Source organism: Colobus angolensis, unplaced genomic scaffold, assembly GCF_000951035.1.
Source record: "Colobus angolensis palliatus isolate OR3802 unplaced genomic scaffold, Cang.pa_1.0 Scaffold105, whole genome shotgun sequence".
Lineage (NCBI taxonomy): Eukaryota > Metazoa > Chordata > Mammalia > Primates > Cercopithecidae > Colobus > Colobus angolensis.
The window spans coordinates 835508-841125 of NW_012111475.1; the positions used below are offsets into that span (position 1 = coordinate 835508).

At 39.8% G+C, this 5618-nt stretch overlaps 1 protein-coding gene across 1 annotated transcript in view; it reads left to right on the top strand.

The window, feature by feature from the left end:
- USP49 (ubiquitin specific peptidase 49) overlaps positions 1 to 5618 on the top strand; it is a 112338-nt gene that overhangs the window by 29633 nt on the left and 77087 nt on the right. Inside the window, exon 3 of the mRNA XM_011944726.1 lies at positions 3368 to 3441. The gene's annotated coding sequence lies outside the window, so the exon portion shown is untranslated. The remainder of the gene's footprint in view (positions 1 to 3367; positions 3442 to 5618) is intronic.

Genomic DNA, 5618 nt, shown 5'->3' on the forward strand with positions numbered 1-5618 from the left:
ATTTCTTTCTTTCTTTCTTTCTTTCTTTCTTTCTTTCTTTCTTTCTTTCTTTCTTTCTTTCTTTCTTTCTTTCTTTCTTTCTCTTTCTTTCTTTCGACAAGGTGTCACTCTGTCACTCAGGCTGGAGTGCAGTGGTACAATCACACACAGCTCACTGCAGCCTTGACCTCCTGGCCTCAAGTGATCTTCCTGTCTTAGCCTCCCAAGTAGCTGGGACTACAGACTTGTGCCAAAACACACAGCAAATTATTTTTTGTAGAGGTAGGGTCTCCCTGTGTTGCCTAGGCTGGTCTCAAGCTCCTGGGCTCAAGTAATCCTCCTGTCTTGGCCTTCCAAAGTGCTGGGATAGCAGACGTAAGCCACTGCTCCCATCCCAGCCTGGTATGTTTCTGAAGAGCAGAAACCTGGGTTTGAATCCTTGCCTTGCCACTTACTGGCTGTGGAACTTATGTATGCCACAGTTTCCTCATCTGTAAAATTGGAATAAAAATATCTACCTCACAGTTGTTATGAGGATTGAATTTGTTAATATATGTAACAGCACTTAACTGTGTTTCTGGCACACAGTAAACACTGTTATCAGTGTTGCTGGCTATATTAATAATCATCACCATCATCATCATTGTTATTATTTGGCAGAATAAGAGTAAATTGGGTAAGGTTTCAGGAATGGATTTTCTCCTTTTCAAGCCCTGAAAATTGCTCTAAACTAAAGGTAGACAAAGGAAGGAAATTAAACCTTTGTTGATCATCAGCTATGTGCCAGGCAGTGCACTGGTATTTTACTTGCGTTCTCATTTATTCCTTACACCAGTGCTGTGAAGTAGATTAGAAAACAGGCTCGGAGAAGTTAAGGAAGGTCTTGTAATAAATGGACACCATGATGATGACTGGTCTCTGTTACTCCACATCATGTGCTCTTTTCTTGCATGAGCCAGACAGCCCCTGAGAGTTCAGCATGTTTCAGTAACAGGTAAGCTTGGAATATGGCCTCCTGACTTTGGGAACTTCCTTTCTAATGACCGTTTAAAGGGATGTCATCCACATTTTTAGTTAGTTCCTACTGTAGTGATTTGTTTCATATATCTGTAATTTCACTTCCCACCCATTTAAAAATATATTGCAGTAGTGTAAATGATATAAGTGGTACCTGGATAGAAAATATTTGAATGTGTGGAATCTTATTAATAGTTTTCAGCATTGAGCTGATTTATTATAATTTCCCAGTGTTCAGGATCACCATCGTAATTATTGAAGTTACTAATCTTCACATTTATTAATATAACTTTCCTAGGGCTTTAAGCCTAAACTCCATATGGTTACGTACATGTCCTAGGTGCTACTTGGTATGGAACTGATTATTATAGTCAGCTTTGGGGGAGCATCCCAAATTAATTGGAATAACTTGGATTTAAATGTAATAAAGTTAACTTTAAATTTTTTGGTGTTCTTATATTGAAAGTAGGGTCATTTGAGGGACATTTTATGGATGTGAAACCCCTATCCATAAAGTGTCAGCTTAGCTTTTCATGGATATAGTTGCCTCAGAACCCCTGACCTAGAACTAGAAGTTGTAAGCTTTCCCTAAAAATATTTATTTGCTGGGTTTCATGATCTTGTAACCTCTTATGCTTCCTGGGACCTACTTTCTGGCCTCATGCCACTGATTTGCACCATAGTGCACCCACATGTGAAACTTGGCTCCCTCTTTGATTTTCAGAAAGGCACTATTCACACAGGGCATTTGCAGATTTTGTGTACCTACCTGAAGAAAGGGGCAAAATAGAGGTGGAGTGAGCCTTACTTTGCATTAATGCAAACAACTTCCCTAGTAAAACATTCCTGTTCTTAAAATGTTTTCAGGCCTCCCTTGACCCAAGAGCTTCACCCCCACCTAATCCCAGCTCTGCTCCATTATACTAACTCTTTTCTTCTTATTCTTTCCCTCTCCTCCTCATTCTTCTCCCCATTCCTTTCAGCGATGTAAAACCGAATTCTTCCTTGTCTAATGCAGAGCAATTTCCCTTTCTTGACAACCATTCTAGGGTCTTGACAGCCAGCCACTCTGCAGCAAACCACCTACTCCAAGGGAACTGTACATGAGTGATGGGAGCCCATGTTATGGGAACATATTTTCTTTTCTTTTTTTTTATTTTGAGATGGACCTCGCTCTGTCGCCCAGGCTGGAGTGCAGTGGCGCGATCTCGGCTCACTGCAAGCTCCACCTCCCGGATTCACACCATTCTCTCGCCTCAGCCTTCCGAGTAGCTGGGACCACAGGTGCCTGCCGCCACGCCCTGCTATTTTTTTTTTGTATTTTTAGTAGAGACGGGGTTTCAAGATGTTAGCCTGGATTGTCTTGATCTCCTGACCTCATGATCCGCCCGTCTTGGCCTCCCAAAGTTCTGGGATTATAGACATGAGCCACTGCACCCAGCCGGGAACATATTTTCTTTTTTCTTTTAAAAAATACATATATTCTCCAATTATAAAACTTTTAATTAAAAAGTAAATTTTAACGTTGATAATGCAAACTTGTTAAGGGCAGAAAGATAACACATAAGGCTGTTACTTCATACTTGGAGGGTTGCACAGCAGGCTCACAGAGGCGCTCCTCACTTCCCAGACGGGGCGGTGGGCGCCTGGCCGGGAACATATTTTCTTCAAGTTTCTTCCAAGAGGAAATCTGTGTTAGCTGTTAGGGTGACACAATAGAGAATCTTCTTTCCTCTTACAGTGGTGGCCCAGCTTGCCGATCTCAAGCTTAATACTGAGTCCTGCTTCCTGATAAAGTGTCAGAAACCTTAAACATGCTTATACATGTAATTTGTCCAAATCATAAACTCTAGATGTCTTTGGCTAATATATTGTCCTTGTATACAGAATATATACCGCTTTTAAAGAAGCATGCTGCTTACATATAGGTCATAAACCCACTTAGCACAAAAAAGTCACCTCATGCCATCTTGTTATTTTATATTTCACTTACACTAAAATAATTTTACCTTTTGATATTGAAGTATTTTTGTTACCATGAATTTGTGTGTTTTTTTCTGAGTTTCAAATTGTATGCAAATATAATGTGTAATTTTTAAGACCTAAAACAAATGCAGAAGTGCATTTTTCAGGAAGTAAACCTTTAATACTTCCACTGATAGATCAGTCTACCCATAAGTGATTGACTCTTTGGTTACTCTTAGCTAAAAAGAAAGATCACAGTTTTTTTCACTGTTACATTAAGGACTTGTCGGGAGTTTAATGCATTGTAATATACTGGTCCTTTTTTGAATTTGTAATTACAATTCATGAAATTGCTTTTTTCTTGCCGTGTATTAGCCCAGCCTTACAGATGGTTTCCCACTTGTAGGTAATGGAGAAGAGGAAACCTAACCAATGACTGTGGAATAATATGGAAGAAGATGGAAAAACCTTGTTTAATGGGTAAGAAATAAAAACTGTAATAAAATGTTATTATGAAAGCTATTTATAATAATAGTATTATGTGTGGCTGAGATGGGCATACTATGAGGGTAACTGATCAGTTACTGTTTATCTTACTCCATTCTGAACTTTCACTGCTTACTTTCATCTTAACCTTGTGAATTTTTTAGTACCATGAATTAACTTAAGCTATGAGGGGACACAGCCATATTTGAAGTTAAAATGGGACCTAAAGACCAGCAACCATACTAAAACAAGTCTAGGATAGGTCTTAAAACTTACTGGTGGCAAGATAGAGCTCATATCTGTCATGACCTGTCAAGAATAATTATCTACCCCTTCTTTTTCTCCAAATGCTATCATTTGCTATGATGTTTGTCCCACCACGGGGATCCCATTCATTTGAGCAAGTGCAGATGTGTGTCTGGTGGTAATCAGATATAATTCTGCTTTGGGAGGTTGAGGTGGGAGGATGACTTGAGGCCAGGAATTCTTTTATTTATTTATTTAGTTTTGAGATAGAGTCTTGCTCTGTCACCCAGGCTGGAGTGCAGTGGCACGATCTCAGCTCACTACAACCTCTGCCTCGCGGATGCAAGCAATTAATTTTCTTGCCTCAGCCTCCTAACTAGTTGGGACTACAGGCATCTACCATGACCCCTGGCTAATTTTTGTATTTTTGTAGAAATGGGGTTTCATGGTGTTGGCCAGGCTGGTCTTAAACTCCTGACCTCAAGTGATCTGCCCACCTTGTGCTGGGATGTGCCTCCCAAAGTGCTGGGATTACAGGCGTGAGCCACTGCGCCTGGCTGAGACCAGGAATTCTAGACAAGCCTGGGCAATATAGTAAGACCTCATCTGTACCAAAAAAAAAAAAAGCCAGGTGTGATGGCTAGCTACTTGGGAGGCTAAGGTGAGAGTACTGCTTGAGCCCAGGGAACTGAGGCTGCAGCGAAGTATAATCATTCCACTGCCCCCCAGCCTGGGCAACAGAGTAAGACCTTCTTGAAGAAATAGGATTGTCACTTTGGGAGGCCGAGACGGGCGGATCACGAGGTCAGGAGATCGAGACCATCCTGGCTAACATGGTGAAACCCCGTCCCTACTAAAAAATACAAAAAAAACTAGCCGGGCGTGGTGGCCGGCGCCTGTAGTCCCAGCTACTCGGGAGGCTGAGGCAGGAGAATGGCGTGAACCCGGGAGGCAGAGCTTGCAGTGAGCCGAGATCCCGCCACTGCACTACAGCCTGGGTGACAGCGAGACTCCGTCTCAAAAAAAAAAAAAAAAAGAAATAGGATTGTACAGAAAGTCCAGTAAAAGGTTTGACTAAATTTATGAGATATAAAATTTTTTTAAATTATGCAAGTTTATACATTCATGTCAATAATTTAAAACTACCAGATAACTGCAATCCTCTACCTGAATCTTACCCTCCTCCCAGAATCTATAAGTATATGGCATGTATTTGTGCAACCTTCTTTGCCTAGTGGTTAAAAACGTGGATTTGGAGCCAGACCGTTTTTAACCAGTCACTATTAACTTGACATTTGGGCATGTTATCTCTGTGCCTCAATTCCTTGGATATAAGGTGAGGACAATAAAATGCTATCTCATAGCAATTGATTTGTTAATCCATATAAAAAACTTGAAATAATGTCTGGAACGAAGTAAGTGTTTAGTAAATGTTAACTATAATTCTCATATGTATCTCAATTAGCATTTTTATGTACCAGCCATCCACACATAAATTTTTCTCTGATACATTCTAAGAGTTAAACTATCTCAGATAAGGTTAAACATGGTGGCAAAAGCTTTTTAGTTTTTTTCATGAAAAATTTTCTTTTTGACTTCATCTCTAAGTATGCTGCTAGACTATGTGTGAGAATAAAGTTCTATACTTTTAGCTTTTACTGTATGTATATCTTATAGTGTATATGATATTTATATATAAATAAACAACTATCTTCAGCCTAACATAGGTTCATCTTGCCTGTAAAAGTATCTTATAAAGCAGGATACACAATTCTTTTGTTTCTAGATAGCTATGTCAAATGCTATGCTGTGTTTCTGTCAATCTATTTTGAAGGACATACCTTCTTGAGTTTTTTTTCTTTTCTATCTTTTTTTTTTTTTGAGATGGAGTCTTGCTCTGTAGCCCAGGCTGGAGTGCAGTGGCG